The sequence below is a fragment of the Micromys minutus genome (genome assembly GCF_963924665.1).
Source record: "Micromys minutus genome assembly, chromosome: 5".
In the NCBI taxonomy this organism is placed as follows: Eukaryota; Metazoa; Chordata; class Mammalia; order Rodentia; family Muridae; genus Micromys; species Micromys minutus.
In genome coordinates this window covers 50,932,734-50,957,731 of record NC_137974.1, presented here as the reverse complement: position 1 = coordinate 50,957,731, position 24,998 = coordinate 50,932,734, and positions in this window count along the sequence as shown.

Genomic DNA, 24,998 nt, shown 5'->3' with positions numbered 1-24,998 from the left:
AGCCCAATAACTTCAGATTTCCAGGAACTGATGCCTTAGCTTTTGAAAAATCCTATACCCAACTTGAGATAAGACCTTGCTAAATCTGCCCCTGGGCAAGCTCTTTTGCCAGAGCTTCTGAGAAGGCCTTTGATTACCTTGGTTCCCAAGAAGCACCAACAACTACACTCACTCCCTTGACTCAAGTTTTTATGTAGGAGCACTAGACCAACACATTAGCAACTCTACTCACCCACAGCCTCACCTAAAAACCACATATCCTGCACCTGTGTTCCTCCCTCTTCACACTATTCATATAGGGAATCCTAGACTCAAAAAAAAAATGCATAATAAACCTACCTCTTTCAGGTTCTCAAATTTTGACTGTGTGAATCCAGCAAGCCTACAGAAAATTGGTTCCTGGTCTTAGAAACTTTACTTCATTTCAACTATTTCTCAAAGCTCGTTCAAACATCAAAACCTGAATTATCTAATTGTTATTCTCCATGGACCTTATCAATCACCTTGAAATCAAAGTAATAGGCAAAGGAGCCTCAGACCACCATTTATTAAAAGGTAGACAAGATTTCCATACCAAGAAACAATATAAATTACCCAATGCCAGACACCTAGGTCACATCCAAATACACAAACATGAATAATCAAAGCAGTAATTCTCCAAGACCAAAAAAAAAAAAAAAAAAAAATTCATTGATGTTGTGATGTCTCAGTTAAATTGTCTTCATTTAAATGACAATTATTTTAAAATAACAATAAAAAACCTCAATAACTATATGAATAAATGCTAAATAAAGACACAGTTGAATGCAACAATGAAAAGAATTCACTATGGAAACAGCATATAATAATCAAAACACTAAACACATAGAATAAAAATGAAATATTAAAAGCTTCAAGTGGAAAAAGAGCAAGTAATATGTAAAAACAAAACTATATTAAAATTAGACCTGACATATTTTATTTTAGACATCCCACTTCCGCTGCCACCACTACCACAACAAAATAGTAGAAATCAAAAACAAAATAAAAAAATCTGCTTATTGAAATCTCTCATAATTATCAATGTTAATATGTCGGGTCCAAATTCCTAATAAATGACACAGAATAACATAATCCATGTAAGACCACAATTTATCCTGCCAAATGATACACTGTGACATCAAAGATAGACATCTCTCAAGATAAAAGAATGGAAAAAAATATTCCAAGCAAATAGGAAGCTAAGAATCAATCTGGTGTAGTCCTTTTACTGTTTGACAAATACACTTCAAACAAAAACTAATCATCAGAGATGGGAAAGGACTCAGCATCATCAAAGGAAAAGTCCACCTAGAGGATATTTAAATTCTTAGTACCTATGTATGAAACACAGGGTATGAGCATTCATAAAATAAACACTACTACAGTTTAAACAATATTGTCAGGCATGGTGGCACATGCCTTTAAACCCAGCACTCAGGAGCAGAGACAATTTGATCTCTGAGTGTGAAATGAATCTAGTCAGAGTGAGTTCCAGGACAGCCAAGGATACACAGAGAAATTCTGTCTCAAAATTCATTTATGTAATCATGAACATTGATCATAGAAAACATACCTCCTCTCACCAATAGACAAGCTAACCGGACAGGAATGAAACAGAGAAACAATAGAGCTAACTGACATTATAAACCAAATGAACCTAACAGATATTAATTTAGTATGTTATCCGAACACAGAAATTATACCATTTTCTCAGCACCTCATGGAACTTTCCAACAAACTAACCACATAACTCAGATACAGAACAAGTCTCCAAGATAATACTGAAAGAACATCTTTCCTGCTAGCATCTTTGCTATAATAAAGTATTCTGTATGTTACTAAAAGAGAAACATAAGACCAAACCAGATATAAACACTTTGATCTATAACTACTCTCAAGGAGTAAATAGTCAGCAGTAGATAGCTAACTGGGAATAAACTCAGGGCATCTTTGGAAGTTCCTTTTCTCATAGTTCATATCAGATATCAGAGCTCTTTTTTTAATCTTATTTTCAAATTTTATTTTATCTTACTATATATTTATTTTTAAATTTATTTAAATAACTTACAGTCTAAATGTTGCCTCTGCTTTCCCCTCACAGAGTTCCTTCCCTCACACTTTTTCACTTTCACCTTTTTGAGGGAAACACCACTATTTCCTGGCCCTAGTGAATCAAATTTCTACAAGATTAGGAACATTCTCTCCCTCAGAGACCTGGCATGGTCACCCTCTGCCTTGAACCAGCTTGTGTATGCTCTTTGGTTGGTGGCTTAGTCTTAGGGAGCTCCTACTAGTTTGGGTTAGTCAACACTCTTGGTTTTCCTGAGGGCCTTCAATCCAACCCCTAACTCTTCCACAGTGGTTCCTGACTTCCATTCAATGTATGTCTCTGTGTATCTGCATCTGTCTCAGTTAGCTGCTTTGTAAAGCTTCTCAGAGTGCTGCTATCCTAGGCTGCAGTCTGCAGACACAACATAGCAACACAGTGTTAGTGATTGGTGCTTGCCCATGGGATAAGTCTCAAAATAGGCCACTAAATGGTTGGCCCTATTCTTTATTCTCTTCTCTGCCTCTGTTCCTGAATTTGTTTAGACAGTACCAATTTTGGATCAAAAGTTTGTAGGTGGGTTGGTGTATACAGGCCTCCACTGGGGGTCTTTTCAGATTTTAAATCCCCACTTGGGGCATTTTGGCCAAGGTCACCTGCATTGAGACCTTGAATCCACTCTCATCTCAGATCTTTGGCACTTCTGAAGGAATATTCCACCCATTTTATCTTATTTATATAGTTTTTCTTTCCTTTTTTACCTTACAGTCTTTCATGTATATATCATGAGTTCTATTTCAGTGGGTTTTATGAGAATTCAGAGTATGCAAATGAACGGGTTTCTATAAGGGCTGGTTCTGTCACTAAGGTCCTATTCCCAATTGGCTTTTAGTGAATCAATGAAGATGCCAGGAGCCAATTGCTGGGCAGAAGAATAGAGGCAGGATTTCTGGGTCCCTGTATGAAGGCTAAGAAATGCAGGAAGAGTAAGAGAGAATTTAACCATGCTATGGAATCAAAGGTGACCAGCCATGTGAGACCTCAGGAAGCAAATCATAGGTTTAGATTTGGGAAGTTAGAAACAACTAAGCAGAGAGAGTTTTGGGGTGCTGGAACACTAAGCTAAAGGCAGACTAAGAAGTGCCAAGCTAAAAGTATTGGAAAAGTCAGGATAGCCAAAGAAGATTACGAGTACCTAATAATTGAGTCGATAAGGTGGGATGAAATTGAGCTCTGTGTATGTCTGTGCTTTTCATCTGCATATCCAACATTCTCTGAGCAGGGGCTGGTAGTGCAGTCTGCCTGGAGCTTAAACAAGGGTGGCAAAAGATATATGCTACAGGTTTTTATGTCTATATTTGTTTCTTATGAAATTTCTAGAGCTCTTGTTATTATATTTTGTCTTCTTATTATCCATTAGCAGCCTGTAATTTTCATAATAGTCCTGAAAGGGTGAAAAGTGATCCTAGAGGAAATAGAAGGAACTGACAGAAAAAGGAGGAGGAGAAACTGACATCAGGATATATTATGTGATGGAGAAAAAAAGAAAAAAAACTATTTTCAATAAAACGGAAAAAGTATTCACAAAACAATTCAAGAACAATTTGTTGTTCTTATTTATTTTTATACTAGAATTTAAAAATCTTAATTGACCCATAATATATATATATATATATATTTATGGTATATAGTATAGAAACCTGGTGCATGTATGCATTAAACTAGGGTCATTAACATTTCTACCTTTTCAAACACTCATAATTTCATTGTGCATAACTGTAAAATTTTCCTTTATTGTTTCTTTATGAACATATACCAAATTGCTGCAAAGTCAGAAAATAATGTTGCAAACCAGAATTTATTTTTAAAATACCCTTTGGGAATGAAACCTGCATTGGGTAAATGCGTTGGCTGTCAGTTTTTGGGGATGTGATCACAACATTCTATGAGAGGTTACAGATAGAAATGTCTTAAATTTCCTTCCTCCTGCTTTCTTGTTGTGGCTTTACGCGATCAATTAATTGTCTTAGCTTTCATATTACTGGTGTTTTTCTCCTGCCCTTAATAAGAACACAACCGATAGTAGACAGGATCCCACCCTATGTCTTCATTTACCTTATTTACCTCTTCATGGCCTCATTTTTCTACTTTAGTGGTATTAAGGCCTAGGTATTCAGCTAAGATAAGGGGTTCAGTGCATCCAATAATATATATTATACTAAGTGATCCAAAATGTAATAATCTGTTGATCTAAATTTCAAGGAATGTGAAGCCATTATGAATTGTTCTCATATAACTAAAGTTTTGTCACCTTAAGCTTGCTTTCTAGGTAGCATTTTCTGTTCTTTGTAGAAGTGATTTCCCATTTTCCCCACAGTCTATCATGAATGATCCCTGCTGTGTCATGTTTTCCATCAGACATGAAGGCCATTCACGGCTCAGTGGGAATACAGAGTAAAGCAAAACCGCTCCAGGGAAGACAGTTTTTTGCCTGAATCTGAACCTGAGTAGAAAGGGTGGGAAGAGAGGAATGGCTGTGATACATAATTCATGCTACCACATTACAGGGACTCTGAAATGAAGACAGAAGTCGTGTTGCTTTCTTATAAGGTATGTATGACAGCAAAACAGTTTTCTAATGTGCTTGGATATCAGCTAAACATTTAAAAAATGTTACTGTCATTTGTGAGAATCATAGTTGTGTTTAGTGAAAAATTAAAGCCATAAAATCATTTAAAACCCACTTTGCTATCAAAGTAATGTGGCAACTTGCAATTTTCGATATGCTCCAAGGGTAAAAATGAAAACATCTATCAGCTGAAGGTCTGTGAAAGCAGAAGCTATGGCATGCCCAAGGCTGTATACTGTAATCCTATCTGTCATGTTCACTTGAGGACTAAAATGTGAGCAAGAATACATTGTTAAACATCAGGTCCTCAAAACCTGCCTGCAAGCTTCATGCAAGTACGCTTTGCAGACTCCTTCATGTTCTCCCACAAAGCCAATGATGGCATCAAACAGCCAGGTCTTAGCAGATGGCTACAAGCAATGGATTTTGTAGGTCTTTTCTATCATTCTGAGTGTTCGATTCATAGTTTAACAGCTAAAAATAAGATTCAAAGATAAGAACGTCTCACTTAGATATGAGGATTATTTTGATATTAAAAGCAAAAAATAAAAAAAAAAATCAAGAGATACAAGAAATTCCTGCCTTGCTTTCATCTGCCTAAACGCTATTCTCCATTTACATTTATGAAAATATGCTCTCTCTCAGCATTTTTTCCCATTCTACAAAAATAAAAACAGATTTTATCACTTGCAGGTTGTGCAGCAAGGACTTACTCATTATTTCAAGGACATATATACATAGTCCTTGAAAGTGTGAGACAATGTTTTTTTTTAATATGTAAATTTGTAGCTCATTCTGATCTGAATTTCAACAACTGACTCCACTCCTGAGTAGACTGCTGTTGTCACTTGTGCAGGCTATGTGTCAAAATGTTTTCTTTAAGAGTTTTCTACTTTGACATTTTAATTTTTGTGGGTTTTAAAACTCTTTTTAATAACCCAGGAAAAAGAATTAAACAACAATAAGCAAAACCTTTAGCATTTAAAATATTTAGAATACTCATCTATCAAGGTGCATGTAGCTATCTGGGCTGGTATTTTAAAGAAGTACTGAACAGTTGAAAAAAACAGGGATGCCAGGGGATCCCAAGCAGGCCCCACCTGTCCCAATGGAGACCTAGTAAACACCAGATGAGGTAACTTGGACTCTAGGTGATAGAGCTTATCAGGCACCTTACTGTTGCAGTAAATACAAAAATAAAATAGTTAGTCTCTTTACCGGCCCTGAGGTCTCAGTCCTTAGTCCTATCCTGATATGGAACCCCACACACTGCTGGAGCTCAGTCTGAGCTGCCAACACGGCCCAACTTGTCTGCACAACTCCCTTCCCTTAGCAGTTTACTACTGCCTGTTCTCTGCATCTGTCCTGGATTGTTTCTCTATCCCCCAAACCCACATAAATACAAAAATTTTAAGTGTGAGTATGATTGACGCTTTCATATCACATCCATGTTTTTAGACCTTAAATAACAAGGCAGAACTAAATATGTCAAAGCTCACTAAAGAAAAGGAGATGACAGCACCATTGTATACCTAGCCATCTGCTGGACTGTGTTATACTTTCCTACAGCCATACTGAACTACAGAAATATGTAACTGTACCCTTAACACTAAAACCACAACCTATCTTAGATAAGAATTTAAAGAGTATCATTGGTACAGTAGCGGAATGTGTAACTACTGTGAAAACACAGGAAAGAATTTTGAACCTGTATCAATATGCTCTTTATTGTTTCTAGAAAAATAACATGCATTACTCTTGAATCAGTAACTTACCAGGCAAAGAGAACAATAAAGGATAAACCAAACAGAAGAAACAACTCATACAAATAAAATATGTCTTTCAGTGTAAGAAGTGTTGTAGTAAATATTAAAAATATTAATCGGTTTATCTATCGGCCCAGAGGTCTCACTCCGCAGGCCCGGATTTAGTTCAGAACTGCACGCACCTCTGTTGCCTGGTCTGAGCTGCCCTCACATCACAACTTGTCTGTGCAATACCCTCCCCTTGCTGGTTTACTACCTCCTGTTCTCGGCCTCTGTCCTGGGGCATTTCTCTACCCCTAAATCCCACATAAATACAACTCTACAGCCAGATAGCTTTTCATACAGGTTTATATATTTAACTCTCAATCCACAAACCCTCTACGCAACAAGGTTACATCAAATAGACAAACATACAAACTGCCCTTCTATATGAGATATTAAACCTATAAGAACCTTAATGTTCATAGCTATTTAATACCCATCAATCCCACCTGGGTCTAGCTTGTCCTTAAACTTCATGTTGCCCCATCCTCTGACCTGCTCTGGCCTCCTCCAACCTCTCAGTCCTCCCTACCTCCTTTACCCTGCCCAGTCACTGGCTTTCCTTTATATTACTTATTAAAATAGGAAGGTCAGTTGAAGTCACGTGACTAGGCAGCCCTTTTGGGGGAAGTGGAATTAACATTAAAATACAAACAGCTTCAGGACAATCTACGCCATACAGATTTGTAAACAACAGCTGATATATCAGAATAAATATTTATAAAGTCTGGATTCTGTAGCATGTGGCTTACAAGAGAAAATGCTTGATAAGGTTTTTATTGGCATTAATGTGTATGGAATGATCACATATATTCTAGTTTTGGCATGAGTATTCATGTAGTACATATTTGTAGCTATATATACTGTTCACAGGGGGTATGTCTTTGGTGTTCATAGGTACACACATGCATGGATATGTATGTGCTGTTTATGTCTAAACACACAAGTGGAGGTACACTCAAAAATTCAGTATGCTTGTGTATATAACTGTGCATGTAGCTGCACATGCTGTGTGTGTTAGGTATTCTAGAGTATGCATGTATTCTCCGTTGGGGTCCTCGTGCTCAGTCAGATGGTTAGCTGCAAACATCCTCATTTGTATAACAGCTTATTTCTCAACAGAAATAGTAAATACAAGCAGTGCATGGAATACTGAATTTTAAGTTCTTAGATACCACATCTGCTGACTCAGATCATTAAATAAAAACTGTCATAATTAATGTAGAAAGAAATTCATTCCAAAATGTATATATATATATATATATATATATATATATATATATATATATATATATATATATATATATATATATATATATATATATATATATATATATAAGATATACTGGATAAATGAATGTACAAGCCCCTAAGTTCCTAAGTTATTTCTGCAGATATTGGAAGGGGTTTGTTGGATTGACAAGAATGATAAACGTATCCTTGAGAATATGAGGAAAAATTAACTAAAAGATGCTAGGACAACAGTTAGGAATACGGAGATAATGGAAACAAAAACTTGTATAAATCAGAAATATGCCAGGAATCAATACACATCATTATTTTTTCTAATTTTATTTTTTGTTTATTTTTTTGAGATGAGTTTTCTCTGTAGTCCTGTCTGTCCTGTAACTAGCTTCTTATACCAGGCTAGCCTCAAATTCAGAGATCTTCTTGCCTTCTGAATGTGGAAACAAAGTCATGTTTCAAAATTAGATTAGCCAATTAAAATAAAATTAGATTATCGTTTTGGTACCTAAAAGAAATGCACATCACCAGCAAAGTTAAAGTCTTCTTTAGAGTTAAAATATAGATAAAAGTACTTCAATAAAATGGAACTAGATAATAAGATTACATTCATATTCTCATACATAGAAAACGAAACTTAAAACTTGGGGCTGTATATAACCTTGAGAACAAAATCACGATTGAGTTGCTTTATTTCTCATCTTGACAGAAACTATCAAAGTATGAAATCGAAAGAAACCTGCTTTGGAACACAAGTTCAGAGCCAAGCTCCAAGTTCTCTCTGCACAGTGTCATAGTGAACCAGGCTCTGCTCCTTCTTCACTGTCTACAATACCAAGACCATGATCTGCAAGGCTCAGGCTTGCCCCAGAGCCTCACACTGTAGTCAACAACCTTCCTACTTCTAAGCAGAAAAACAAAGTTCTAAGGAAAAGAAACAAATCCTGAGGTACAGCCTTTCCTGTCCTACTGCCCCAAGCTTCCTGTAACTGCAGAGATAGCACAGTAGCTGGTCAAATCTTTCATCATCAGGCAGCAGAGACAAAGACTTCCAGAGACTCACGGTCTCACTCTGACTTAGTAAATTCTCTTTCTCTAGCAGTAGAGACCCACAAGCTCAAGCTGTCAGCAGCACTTCTTGCCAACTAATTCTTCTGCTCCCTCACCCCTCACTGTAAGACTGTTGGGACCTACAGCCTTTCTGTGGTACAGGCAATCACACAAAACATTGAGGAAGTGGAAGGGGACAGACATATCATGGTAACTACTATAGAAATCCACACATGGCCAGATATCGTCCTGGCCCTATATCATCCGGCCTAATGTTTTTACAAGAATCAGAGGCCTAACCCCAAAGACAGCTAGTAGGGAAATGAAAATGGCTGTTTTAAGGATGTCTTCAGTTACTCAGCCAGCTCAGCAAAACCACATAGTTCACCTTGAGGCAGCTATCACCAACCTGGTACGGAGATTTTTGCTGTCACATTCAGGGTGCTGGAGACAGACCCTGTGAACTAAAAGGCAGCATTTGGGAGTTGGACTCCCCAGATGGTGTTGCTCCTGAATCCATAGGGCTTAAGGTAGTGGTTCTTCTTGGCTGGCCACAGAGCTTCAGAGTAATGGTGGTGGGGACCTTTAAGCTTGGTTGGAAATTTGAGCCAAGCCAGGTAGGTGGCTGGCCAACTTAGCGAGCCCTCTGTTGGTCAGCAGCTGGTGGATGGCAGTGGGCTTCCCACCAGAAATGTCACCCAAGGAGGAAAGAGTGGTGACCACAGAAATAGTATGGACAGTGGTGCTCATGCTTGTGGTCATGACACCCAGACTCTGCATGAAGGTTGGCAATTTCATACTGGTGGCCTGTAGGGGCTGGCCCTGGGGAGTGACCTCCTGGGATGCCAGAGGTCTTGATGCTAATATCCTGCTAGCAGAAACTGAGGCCTTGGAGGAGGCTGCGGGCTGAAGCGACCTTTGGAGAAGCAGCCTGGAGAAGTGGTCACCAAGCTGCTCTACAGCGTGTGAATGACATTAGGTGTGGCATTGCTGGAAGCCACAGATTGGCTGTGCTGGCTGTAACTCCATCTTCAGAAGAACTTGATTTGGCTGCGGTGAGAAGTCCAGTGAGCTCTTTGACTCCTGCTGAAACTTCCTCCCAGCAGCTTCAGTTTATTTCTTGAGAAAGAATGTAAGCCCCTCCAACTGTGTCCCCTTGGGAGATCAAGGACACTTTAATCCTAGGTTGCTTGGAGGGCTTTGTGCCAGGAAGAGGACTAGAAGGATGCCACCTCTTCAGTTGGACCCAAGGCTCTTCTTTCTCTACTTTCTCCACTGGTTCTGGTTAAATGGGAACTTGGGCTTAGCTATGGGTCAGCACAGCTTCTGTCCTCTACACATGTCTTTTCAGCACCTGGGAGGTCCCAATCTGACTGCACTTCTGAGCAGAGGTCACTCTGATCACTTTGGTTTTAGGACTAGAGGTGGGGCTGCTGGACACACTGGAGAGATTCTCTGAGCCTGAGGGGAACATGGGGATCCTGGCATCTGGGGAAGTAGGATGACTGCCATGCTCAGGAATCTCAAAGGCCAGGTCTCTTCGGGCCATGTCTGGGGTTTCTTCTTCTCTGTATCCTGATCCTGAAGCTTGGAGCCTACATGACCCTCAGCACGAATAAGCACCCCAGTCAGGAAGTCCACAATCTCATCCTGAATATATTATCTCACCTTGCTTTGAGTCAAGCCCTCTCTTTCGTTTTTGCTTTGCTTATTCTGAGATTATCATCAGCTCCCCATCAGCTCCCTTAACCTCCACCACGCTATTTTCTGGAAGAGGAATAAAATGAATGATGATAAATAAAAATTTAATCAAAACCATATGTTTTTATAGAGATATCCTGCTTGAGTATTATAAGCTTCTTCCTAAACCCATAGGTCATTAGATGCAAATCAGAGTGCCCAAGCGGGATATACCATGGAATTGTTAGCTAGTGAATCCCAAGTACTCCCCAAAGAATATAGTTGACATGACTATTGTTTGCCCACCTGAACATGACTGCAAGACTCTTCTGACACCACATACTGGCTTGGCAGGACATGAAGAATTTAGGCTTTAATTGGCTACATGTTTCTCTTCTTCTCGATAGCTCTCATAATGCTGGAAGTTAAGCTATTAGTAGAGAATTCGCAACAATTTTACTTAGCCGCAACCCTGAGTGCAAAACAATATTATCTAACCAAGGTGTTCATATTGCAATAATAGAGGTAAATCTGTAATGTGTGTAACCACCAATGTTCTGAATGAATTGTAGGCCTAGTCAAAAGAAAGAAATTCACAACTCATTCTCTAAACTCAATAGCCCACAGCCTGAGTTGTTATAAGTATTATTGGGGAACGTGTCTTGGTGAGTTAATGCATGTTCATCATATTTCATTATAAATAAATGTGCTATGTCCATTGGTTAGTTCTGCTGTCAACTTTGGGTGAAGTAGCTTCTTTTGTGCAGTGGTTATCAGTAACTACAGAGACTCATTACTAATTGAGAATAAGTGATTGTTCAGTGTTTAGCCCTATAAGCAGATGTAATTTTGTCCAAGTCTTAGGAAATATTGCAAAAGAAGTTGGAAGAGGATAAAAGTTATAGCAAGGTGTGGATGCAAGGTGACAACAGAGAGCAATGGCTTCTGAATAAAATGCTGTTATTGCACCCTTGATCTCATAGCAGCCATGATGACCTTCACAACACCTGTAAAATTTTGCACCCATGGAGTAAGAGGGCTTTATAACTATCACTTTCAGAGGGCTGATATATAAATAATATCTGATTAATGAGGAAAAGAGAGATAGGGAGAAATAGATAGATGATAGATGATAGATAGATAGATAGATAGATAGATAGATAGATAGATAGATAGATAGATAGATGATAGATAGATAGAGACAGAGAGACAGAGAAAGAAAGAGACAGAAAGAGACAGATACAGAGAGAGACAGAGATATCAGTGGCACCTGTGTTCTTACACACAAACTGTCACCCATGCTACAATCATCAAAATAAAATTATAATCATGTTTTTAAAGGTATGGATGTAAAAGGCTGACTTTTTGGAAAGTAGGTAACAATAAGCATGTGAGGGAGACAAGAAAGTGTATGGGCATAGGTGAATACAACTAATATATGTTTTGTATATATATAAAAATAAAAGCCAGCATTTATGTAATTAGCATATGCTCACAAAATATGGAAATGAAAATACCTAGGAATGATTTTATATGGACTTCATGTAGAAAATTCCATGAGGTAATTGCATCTCTTGCAATCAAATATCTGCAGAGTGTGAGGATTGGAAAAAAGCAGACATAGCAATAGAAACAGCCTGGGGAGAAAGTGAAAACTCAACATTTGGGAACCCCGAAATGAGATCCTATATTCTGGATACAATGGCATGAAGTAAAATGTTGGGTTTCTTTATAGACTTGAGATGTGATGTTGTGTCATGTGATGTTTTTTCTGGAAACTGTCCTATGAGAGGATTGTTTTGCTGAAGCAGACACATGAGGGGATATTTTGCTGAGAACAGACTTGTTGTATCATTTCTGGAAGCTCTTTGGAAAAGGGGCAAGTGATGTTTTGCTAAAGCAGTTTCTTGAGAAAACACCTGATGTTTGGAAAGGGTATAAATATAACCCAATAGCCAGTGGGGCACTGGTTCATCTTACCATTCTTTGGTGTTATATTTTTGCTTTGCTGATGTTGGTCTTCATTGGTTTCCCTTATCACTTTGCTGATCTTTGCTTGTCATCACATTGTAGACAAAAATATGCCTATAAACTTCTGCTGATTTTTCAGTGACTTCGTGATGCCTCCATGAACTTTTGACAAATGGCAGAGCTTCATAATTTCTTCCAGGATTGATCTGCTATTGCTGGTTTTTGAGTGGTGTTTATCAGTGAATCAAGCTACCCCTGCTGATTCATGTGGACTGAACTGCTGTGATCTTAACAATGCAGATTAGATTTGCCCCAAAGAGCTATGTCTAAACAACTCCACATCCTCTTTTACCCTATTAAACTTTCCTTACTATTATGTCTAGTGGTGGTGGGCTAGGAGGAAGGTTAAAGTGTTTAAGAATGCATTTTAAAGTAGCTTTGAAAAATTTAAGACACTCTGTTCTCCTCAGTGGTAAACTGTTGAAATATGATTATCTTGAAGAATTTCTCTATTTGGATCACTGTGATTTAAAGATAACACAGACTTAATTCTAATATTATTTTGCATGTGTTGGAAATTTTTTATTTTTTCCAAAAATAATGATTAAAAGCCCTTAAAGTAGAATCACCAGGGATATAGGATCTGTTAACTTCTAGAATATGAAGAGTAATACAAGAGGCATAGGACGGTGTAGGTGACAACACTGTCCTCTCCTTGGAGGCTAATGATAAATGTACTCACCAAATAAAGAGATACAAAGTCCTACTCTATTTTTGATCAAATTCTCATAGTTATGAAACTTTACAGACAGGGGAAAAAGGCATTCCCTCAAGGAATTTACTATGAACAGAGTCAGTTTCCATCTATTTAGGCTCAGAAATCATTGGAACTCTTTTAGGTTTCCTTTTTAGTTGTGTTGAAGGCTATTACGTTCACCTGCAGATTTTCTTCCTTCTTAGTGATATTAAATTAACAACTACCTCCATTGAAAAGTATCAAAGTCAGCCGTGTGTCCAACATCTGCATTGACATCAGCAGGGTGCACAGCAAGGAACTTGTAAGCATAACAAGATATTGTAGATGGGAATCTCTCATCATTCATTGTCATGTGAGGTTAGTATAAGCAGCTTTCTCTAATTTAATCCTCCTAGTCCAAATTGTTTTTATTTGTTTGCATGTTTGTTTTTGTGCCTTAAAGTTTTAGTTGCTGCTTCTAATAAAATTTCTATCAAGCCAACTCTATCTTGCTAAAAATAAATACTGTTCTCAGGCAACAACACTTTTCTAACTTTGAACTGAAGAGGTAAAATTCCTTCTGGCTCATTTTCTGTCTCTGTGGTATCTTTCTTTATTATTGGGTTTTATATTCCTGGTATCCACTGAACATTCAGAAAAGCAAGTTAGTGCCTACTGGCAGTTTTTCAAGTTTCAAAACAGGGGCACAAGAAAAATAATTGATTTTTAATGAAGCAGTATCATTAATCTCTTTTTGAGATTCAAAACCTTATAAAATAAGATAATTTAAAAAAATTAATTCTTCATCATAAGATACACCCTGACCAATTTTCTTCCCTCCATTTATATAAGATCCTATCTCATGTCTCCTCTCTCCAAAATCCATTCTCCTTATTTTCCCCTTCAGAAACTAGCAGGACTCTAACAGACAACAATAAAACAAAGAAAATGCACCAAACAACATGCAATAAAAAGGTAAAACCCCTTATATCAAGGCTTGATAAGGCAACCCAACACAACTCTTTAAACTAGACATTTCAGAAAAAAAAACTTTTCAATAACTCTGGTCACTTACTACACAAAGTGTGTTGGGCATGTTTAGCATGCTGGCTTCACTTTTCAAAAGTGAGGTCAGAAGAAAGAATCAGAAAATCACCATTTCCCCCTGTTAGGAATGTACCAAGTTAACAGCCAAAACATGTATGCTGAGGACCGAAGCATGTGTGGTGTTTGCACCTTTAGTCTCTGTGAGTTCATACAATCTCTGCTTAGTTGTACCATATATGCCTAGTGTTCTTTATCTCCTTTGCCTTCCATAATCTTTCCTTTCCCTCTTCTGCAGGTTGCACAGAGCTCCAAGGTGAGGGACACTATGGAGATCTCCAACGAAGACTTTGCCTAATGTCTGGATATGCATCTCAGCATTCACTTCCATCTGCTGCTGGCGGAAGCCTCTGTAATGATGACTAGACAGAACTGATAATTCTTAATGAGAAGAACAGCTCGCTCTCCAAGCCATCTATGCCATTATCATTTTCCTAAGTGATTCAATATGCTTCCCAAATTAAAAAAAAAAAAAATGACTACTTTATGTAAAAGCTCCAAGTTTCTATTAAATCAGGATTGTGTTGTTTCTTATAAATTTTTTTTTAATTTACTGTTCCCACAATAACGTTGGCCAAAGAGTGTTTGGGAGACTTTTGTAGAAATCAACTTCAGTCAGGGGCAAAGTTAGTCTGGAAAACTGTTCTCTTCATAACTCCCAGTACCTGAGAGTATATGGTGCTGGTAAGTCACCCTAATTCTTATGCTTCCTACATGTTGTTCTTATCTATGTATAACTTCTAGTAATATTTCTTCCACATTTATTTCACTTCTATTGATATCTTTAAAAAGCTATTTCATCATAAAACATACTTTGAGGCTATATATGATATAGTCCATAGTTTTGTTATTCCAATGCTTCCTAAGTTCTGCTTTGAGGTTTGTTTTAGTTTGCCTCTGATTAGAGAAACAAAAAAGAAACAGAGTACTTGTCCATGATATCTAGAGTTTAAACTCACAGCAGCTGATGTAGGGCAGAGACAGCAAGTGTGAGAAACATGTTTGGTAGATGTTATTTAAAGAGCAGCAGGTCAGCTGGCAGCCAGAGCTTGCTTGTCACTGTACCTTAAGAAAGCAGAAGAAACAACACAAAAAGCTAGTCCTCCTGTTGAGAAACCAAATACCTGGGACTTCTATCCTGGTTTTGTTCTTAAGATAATGAAAAAGGCAAATATACTGACTGCCCTGCACAATGACTAGAAAGTTCACCTTGAAGGAACTTCAAGGGAAGCAATGATGCCACCCCTCTCCAACCATTGCTTCAGGAAGACACCTATCATATTAGAAGTACAACAAAGCTCTTATGTCGGATGTGGGAGATTTATCATTTTAGAAGTGTATATATAGGAAGTAGGAAGTCTTCACAGAAAATGTAGTCATGTTTTCTTAAGTAGAGATACCCCCAAAATTCTATTCTAGCAAAGCAGATGGATCAACTACAGATTAATTACTGAGTCTTTACTGCTTTTTGAAAAGTGAACCCAGCATGCTAAACACACACAACACACTTTGTCTGGTAAGTGGCAGAGTTATTGAAGTTTTCATTCTGAAATGTCCAGTTTACAGAGTTCATCTTGACTTATGTTTTTATTTACTTCCCAATGTTCTGCATCTTTTGATAATCATATTTCCTAATTGCTTCAAGAAGAAAGTCTGTTTCTGCATTCAAAATATGTTGCTATATCTAAAAATATACAATAGCTCAAATGACAAAGCAAACTTCTAATGGAAAAATGACGTATTTTCAGTAACCTAATGCACAATACATTATGTCCATATTAAAATTCAAGTGAATTAATCAAAAACTTTTTTTCATTTTAAGAACATTTGTTTAGGAGGCTCAGTGTAAATCACTGTGTTGATTATTAAATGTTTATTAATATTTTTGGCACACTGTGATAATTTGAATAAAAATAGTACCAATTAAGTATTTTTAGTATGTGTGGCCTTGTCAGATTAGGTGTAGCTTTTGGAGGAAGTGCATTACTAGGGAGTGGGTTTGAGTTTCAACAGCTCAAGTAAGTTCACTTCCTGCTGTTTGTAAAACTCTCAGCTACTTCTCCAGCACCATTCTGCACATTGCAATAATCCCCGTTATGATGATAATAGACTAAACCTCTGGAACCCTAAGCAAGTCTCAATTAAATGCCGTTCTTTAAAATTTTCCATTGCAACACTCTTTGTTTGTTGTCTTTTTGAGACAGGATTTTTCAGTGTAACCAGGCCTGGCTATCCAGGACTCACTTTACAGATCAGGCTGTCCTTGAAATCAGAGATCTACCTGCCTCTGTCTCCCACGTGCTATTAAATTAAATTAAATTAAAAGCCTGTGCCACTGCTGCAAGACAATTTTAATGATTTTAGAATGCTAAAATAAGGGGTCTCTGACAGTGATGTATACAGTATTCTTTTGGTATTAGTTTCTGTTTCAAAAGAAGCTCTTGATATCCAAAACAGTTATCTGCAAATATTCTAAACTCATCATGATTTGAGTGGCTCTGAACTCAACTCAAATTTTCATGATGGGTTTTTAAATGAAGAGACATTTAGGTATCTCTAGACATCAATCAAACCATTAGACATTAAATGCATTTACCATATTTTAATGTTGAACTCCAACATCAAAATTTCCAACCTCTGAGGGAATACTGCTATTATCTGTTGAAGTACTTTCATCTAATGGCTTCCCAGAGGAAGCTTCTAGGAATAAAAACTAGAGGAGTGGTATGTTAGTCTTGCCTATTTTGATTATTTATTTTTCTTTTTTTTAAGAATCAGTTCTCAATATAAAGTTAGCACTAGCTAACTTGAAACATGATATATAGTTCAGGTTGGCAAAGTACTCACATAGAAATCCAGCTGTACCACCTTTCAGGTGCTGAGACTATGCGTGTGACCTGCCACATATGATTAGACTTTTGATTTTTTTAAATGAATTACTCTATTCATTTACATCTCAAATAGTATCCTACTTCGAGTTACCCCTCCACAACCAGCCACATCCTACATCTGCCCTCTATTCCCTCTCCTTTGCCACTATAAAGTTGCTCCCCCACCCACCTCCACCCTCTACCACCCCACAACACTATCTCCCCTCTCTGCTGGAGCATCAAACCTTCTCATGACCAAGGGCCTCCCCTCCTATTGAAGTCAGACAAGGACATTCTCTGCTATTTATCTTAAACCATGAATCCTTTACTGTACACTCCTCAGTTGATGGGTTGGTGGTCTAGTTCCTGGGAGCACTGGGTGGTCCAGCCAGCCAATGTTGTTCTTTCAAGAGAGTTTTAACTCCCCCTGTGATCCTCCTATTCTTCCACCAGTTCTACCACTAGGGTCACTGAACTCAGTCTGATGGTTGGCACCAAGCATCCACATCAGCATTGGTCAGTTACTGGCCCAACCTCTCCCCAAAAAACCACAACAGGTTCCTGTCAGCAAGCACCTCTTGGCAACAGTGTAGGAGTTGGTGTCTAAAGACAGGATGGATCCCCAGGTGGAGCAGTCACTGGATAGCCCTTCCTTAAGTCTCTGCTCCACATTTTGTCACAGTTCTTCCTTTGAACAAGAACAATTCCGGGATAAAAACTGTGAGATTGATAAGTGGCCCTGTCACTTGACTGGAGGCTGTACCTCTCTACTGGAGATGACCACTAATGTTTTGGTGTTCTCTCTTCTCCACATTTTAACTAAAATCATCACTTTTCAGTCCTGGGAGCCTCTAATTTTCCTGGCATCTGGGACCCTCCATTGGCTATCTCCAGCATCTCATTCCCCAACTGCTATTTATTTTTACTTGATTTCCTGATACTCTGTAACTCTCTCCCATCTCCTCCAGTGCATTATACTGCACCTCTTTATTTCCTTCCCCTCCTCTCTCTCTCATAGGCCCCCCTTCTACTACCTCCCATGATCATCCAGTTCCCCACCTCAATGTAAAACTGAAGAATGCCTACCCTAGTCTTCATTTTCCCTAAACTCCATATGATCTGTGTTATATCCTGGACATTGTGAGCTTTGAGCTAATATCCATTTATCAGTGAATACATATCATGTGTGTTCTTTTGTGTCTTGATTACCTCACACAGAATAATATTTTCTAGCTTCATCCATTTGCTAGGAATTTCATAAAATCATTGTTTTTAATAGCTAAGTAGTTCTCCACTGGGTAAATTTACCAAAAATTTTGTAACCATTCTTCTCTTGAAGGGCATCTGGGTTTTATTTCCAGCTTCTGAATATTAGAAATAAGGCTGTTGGTAACATAGTGGAAGATGTGTCATTTTTATATGTTAGAGTAACTTTTGTGTATATGTCCAGGAATGGCATATCTGTGTCCTCAGGAAGTTCCACACCAGTTATCTGAAGGACTGCCAGATTGATTTTCAGAGTGGATGTTGAACATTATTTATGTGCTTCACAGCCATTCAATATTCCTAAATTGAGAGTTCTCTTCTTACCTCTATACTTCATTTTTTAAATCAGTTATTTGGTACTCTGGAGTCTAACTGCTTGAGTTCTTTATATATTTTGGATATTATCCCTCTATCAGATGTAGAGTTGATAAATATCTTTTCTGAATCTGTGGGTTGCCATTTTGACCTGTTAACTGTAGGCTTTACCTTAAGGAAGCATTTTAATTTTATGAGGTCAAAATTGTCAAATATTGATCTTAGAGCATAAGGCATTGATTTTATGTTCAGAAAAATTTCTCCTGTGCCCATGTGTTCAAGGCTTTTTCTTAGTTTGTCTTTTATTAGATTTGGTATATCTGGTTTTATGTGAAGATTGTCGATCCACTTCGACTTGAGCTTTGTACAGCGACATAAAAATGGATAAATTGGCATTCTTCTACATGCTAAGTGCCAGTTTAATGAACACCATAGGTTGAAAATGCTGTCTTTTTTGCCACTGAATGGTTTTAGCTTTTTTGTAAAAGATCAAGTGACCATAGGTGTATAGGTTCATTTCTGGGTTTTCTATTCTATTTCAATGATCTACCTATCTGTCTCTGCACAGATACCATGTAGTTTTATCACAATTGCTCTGTAGTACAGCTTGAGTTCAGGGATGATGATTTCTCCAGAAGTTCTTTTATTGTTAAGAACAATTTTCACTCTCCTTAGCTTTTTGTTATTCCACATGAAGTTGAGAATTGCTCTTTATGACTATATAAAGAATTGATTTTGAAATTTTATGGGATTGCAGTGAATATAGAGATTCCTTTCAGTAAGATGCTCATTTTTTACTGCATTTATCCTGCCAATACATGGGCATAAGAAATCTTTCTATCTTCTGGGATCTTCTTGGATTTATCTTTTCAGGGGTTTAAAGTTCTTGCCCTACAGATATTTTACTTGCTTGGTTAGAGTCACACCAAGATCTTTTGTTTTATTTGTGACTAATGTGAAGGGTGCAGTTTTCCTATTTTTTTTTCTCTGCCCATTTGTCTTTTGAGTTGCTGAAAGCTACTGATTAGTTAGAGTTCATTTAATGTACTGCCAATTGCTGAAGTAGTTCATCAGCCATAGGAGCTCTCTGGTAGAATTTTTGGAGTCCCTTATATATATTATCATATTATCTGCAAATAATGGTATCTTGATTTCCTACCTCCAAATTTGTACCTCTTTGATCTTCTTTTGTTATCAAAGTTTTCTGGCTAGAAATTCAAGTACTATATTGAATAGTTAGGTAGAGTGGGAAGCTTTGTCTTGTTCCTGATTTTAATGAAATTGCTTTTAGATTCTTTTCATTTAGTTTGATTTTACTATATTTCTTTATTATACATAGGCATGGATCTTAAATTCCTGATCTCTCTAATACTTTTACTATAATTGGGTTTGTATTTTGTCAAATTCTTTTCACCATCGAAGAAAATGATCATGATTTTTCTCCATTGAGTTTGTTTTATATAGTAGATTACATTTATAAATTTCCATATATTGACCTATTTCTGCATTCCTAGGATGAAGCTTAGTTTATCATAGTGAATGATCATTTTCATGTGTTCTTGGATTTGTTTTGAGAGAATTTTATTAAGTATCTTTAAATCAATATTCATAAGGACAATTGGTATGAAGTTTTCTTTTTTTGTTGGGTTTTTGTGTGGTTTAGGTATCAATATAATCGTGGCTTCGTAGAAAAAGTGGGTAGTGCTCCTTTGGTTTCTATTTTGTGGAATAGTTGAGAAGCATTGGTATTAGTACTTCTTTGAAAGTCTGGTAAAATTCTGTGCTAATACCATCTGGTTCTGGGCTTTTAACTTTGGTAAATGGTTTCTGTCTAGAAAATGCTCTATTTCATCTTGATTTTTCAGTAGTATTAAATATAGACTTTTGTAGTAGGTTCTAACTATTATTTTTAAGTTCCCCAGTTTCTGTGGTTATGTTGTCCTTTTTATTCCTGATTTTTGTTGACCTTGATTCTGTCTCTGTGTCCTCCAGTTAGTTTGGCTAAGGGTTTATCTATCTTGTCAAATTTCTCAAAGAACCATCAGCTGCATTTGTTGATTCTTGCAAAGTTCTCTTTGTTTCTAATTGGTCAGTTTTGGCCCTAAGTTTATTTTCTGTTGTCCACTCCCCTTTCATTTACTTGATTCCTTTTGTTCTAGAGCTTTCCATTGAGTGGTTAATCTGCTACTGTATGATCTCTGTAATTTCTTTATAAAGGCACTCAGGGCTATAAATTTTCTTCTTCAGGTATTTTAGCAGGGTTTAGTGTCTTACCTGTGATCTTGGAGATGTTCAAACATCTCGTGAGTCGATCTGCCACTGGGGTATGGCACTGCTTCTGGAACAGGTGCAAAACAGTAGGATTAGTCCATTGAATTTTAAAACCAAAAGAAGAGATTATCTGACTTTCCAGTGTATTTGCTTCTAAAATTGTAGAAATATTCTTAATGTGATATCCAGCTGATTCTATATTCTATCGGTTAAAAGTAAAATACTTTTAAAAAACACATATATTTAAAAGAAAAAATAAGACTTGTTATCATCATGGTGTCTTTTCACAACAATAGACCCAAACTAACACAAACAAAATAGAGATGTACATAGTAATTACAATACTGTTCAACATAGAAAAGCCTTCTGCCCGTATCTCAGTAAGGCTGAAAATAAAAATAAATTAATATTCTGTTATAAGAATACTAAATAATTGGGATAGTAAGAGAATAATGAGAAAAATGAGGGTAGTAGATACAGATTAATGAAAGACATATAGCATTAAAGGTTTTCTAGTTTATTTTCTGTTGCTCTGATATATATTGTGATGTCCCTTCCTAAGCAGAGGATGGAAAGAATACTGAACTCACAATAATTTTACAATTAGGTAATGTTGGCACTGCGGTGGTTAAAAAACAGGTGTGTAGCTGTCTAAGTAAGTTTTTGTTTTCAGTTGCTGGGGTGAAGTTCTAGTCACCTTTACATCTAGACTTCTGGCAGGGTCTCCCTTTACTGTTCTCATTATGGGTGTTTTGTGATCTTCCATTGTAGAGAACATCCTGAGAAATTCTCCTGTAAAAGACCAGCTTTGATATCTACAATATACCGAGGCCGGTTGTGGAGTCTGAAGTTGACTGGAGCCAGTAAAATGATCCCTGGAGTTAAGGACTGGGGAAAAACAAATAATGCTTTGTGGTTGGAAAAAAAATTTTGAGGCTGGCAAAATAATATTCATTGGGAGTTGGTGAAAATTTCATTAAGCACAAGGAAAAGAGGGAGTAAAAAATCTTACACACACACACACACACACACACACACACACACACTCACTCACACACACACACTGAATGAATAAAGCAAGCTTCAACAAGTTCAACAACTTTATTTTTTTTTGTCACGCAGCTTACATATCCTAACAAAATTATTCGAGCAGCATAAAATTAACACTGTGACTATTTTGTATTTATCTAGTAGTAAATGATTATTAAATAAAACCAATATATTTTCCAATACCCTTACATAAAAATGTTTTGTATTAAATGTGAAGGGAAAAAAAACAAATTATTTCCCCAAACCTACATATATTCACAACTAAACAACATGTTATAGATTGACAAAGTGTAAACAATGAAAGCTATTTTTTCAGCTAGTTTCTTTTTACTGGCAGGCTGAATTTTTCAGTAACAAAGGACTCGATTATTATATTATTAATCTTTAAAAATTAATCTTAAAAATCTCAAAGCTAAACTTTTGTATAAAAAAATCATCTTTTAGTTTAAATCTTCATGGTGCAAATGTACTCATTAACCATTTTGTCTTAAACATTTTAAAAATTTGAGAGCAAAAATGGGTACACAAAATTAATCAACACCTTGATCTCAAGTCCAACTTCAGCAAGAGTTATGTGAGCCAGTATAGTCTGTCTGTCATTGTATTAGTCCCCTGATCTTAGATAATCTCTAACTCGAATATTAAAAGTGTGCTTTTCTGAACTTCAACTTCTTTCCTAATATTTTCTACATCTGAGCCATTAATAAAAATATCTTAACCTAATTTTAATAACAATCTACTTGTTCAAATTGTTTTTAAGGGTCATGGTCATTGCTAAGAATCTAGAAAATCTAGATTTCTCGTTTCTTTCCAAGTGTGGTAAGTGAATCATCAATCTGTTCAGTAGTTAGGCTTGAACAAGATCAAACACTATTATTGTGAGTGACAATGATACTACCCAGTGAGAGGCTGGAAGCTTCCATAGAATTTTAACACACCACAAAGATTAGGAAAGACATGAAAACCTCAAGAACAGTAAGCAAAGAGATACTCCATAACTATGAAGTAGTCCTCGAGACACGTAGGCCTCAAGGCTCTGGGTTTCCAAGGCATATCCACCATGTTTGTGCTAATTTGTGGGTCATATTCCATGATTTCTAAAGCCATCTGTTGTTCCTCTCTCATAGCATGATTCACTGTCTCTTCATGTCACTTCTTTTTTTTTTTTTTTTTTTCACAGCAAGATATTTTGCTCCTTTTGGCTGCTGTTTCACTGACAACTTCTGTTTAGACACAGTTGTGTCAGGGATGTCACACGTGCATCACCTCTGGCTCCTTGTGCCCCAACTTTCTTAGGTTTTTAATCTCATACCATCTGAAGGTGTGCTTTTGGCCTCTTCTGTATCACTTCTTACTCAGATGTTTCTATGTTACTAAAAATACACTGATTTAAGATTTCTCATAGCTTGTGCTAGAAGTTTATGGTATAAATTTATTACATAATCATGGGGAAAACAACAAGAACTAAACATTTACTTTATGGACAGTTTGCATCAACAATTGAGGCTAGAGAAGAAAACAGACATGAAGACCTCAGGAAGTGCAATTGCAGAAAACAATCAAGAATATAAGAACAAAGTGAAAATAGAGTGGCTGGGAAAGCTTCAGTTATAAGGGCAAGGCAGGTGTGCATTCCAGGAAGCCTATATTCTGCAGTAAGAAGTTTCCATATAGCCATTGTTCCTACCTTCCCTGGCTTTATAGGGTAACAGCCCACCAGTGTGACTTGCTCTCAGCTTGGCAGATATATTTTTATTTTGTAGCCCAGTAATTATTTCTTTTCACGAATCACAGTGAGGTACTTTGTGAGGTATAAACCTTTTTGAACTTACTAGGATCTGAAAGTTTTATTTATTTCCTGAGCCTGGTTAACTCCATTGACTTCCTAAATCTCAGAAGTCTCTTTCCCCTCTCCTGGACATATGTTTTAAAGAAATCTAGAAAACTAGACAATAGTAAGAGGCATTGCTCTGGCAAACTGAAAGATGGGTTAAGGTAGGTTCTATTATGAAATGATAGAAAAATAAATGTATAACAGAACGCATATATATTACCACTGTGACCCTTCAGACATGCATTTCATGTAGACCTGCATACTCAATTTGCAAGTTGCTGAACATAGGTCATTAAAACTTCTTATTTTTACCACATTAAGGCAATGTCCAATAAGCCTGAAATTTGGGGCTAATTTATACATTTGGGACAGAACAAATATATGCTTAAAGAATTCCTCATTAAGATGACTCCCTCCAGTGAAAATGTTCTAGTGGGTACAATTAAAGCCATGTAGTAGTTTTTGTCATCATGCTAGCTCATTAGACTGCAGAGGGCTTTGCTCCCATAGAAGTAACTTGGGGCTACTGTTAATAAAGACTGTGAATACTGATATACTCAAATCCCTCTGCATGTAGGTTGGCTCGTTTGTCTCATCAAAGTCTCTTATTTTAGAGTTTATTAAAATGAGAATGAGTTTTGAATGTGCTGGAATGATCAGTCAGGTCACAACTGTGGCAGAAAATATTGTCTCAAGAGAAGCAATGGGCATCTAGCTTCCTAGAGCTGCCATGAAAAGATCTGCTTTTGTTTTGTTTTGTTTTGTTTTATTCTTCTGTCAGAGAAACTGCAACTTGTTACTTAGGTGATTGCTTTCAAAATGTAAATTGGTAAAAAAGAAAAAAGTGAGTTTGTAATGGGTTAGTTCACAGTGTTGGAAGAAAAATGTGTGCTATTTTTACTCGAATGATATTTGCATTTCATTGCTCCATCTTCTCTTTAGAGTCAATATTGCATTACAATGTCTTAATGAAGGGTTGACTTTTCAAGCTCAAGTGCTTTGAACTCACCATGCTTCCATTCAGCCTGAATGGAGCCACTGTAGTGCCTCATCTCTAGGTCCTGAGATTTTTTAGTTGATAGAACATTAGGGCAAATTAGA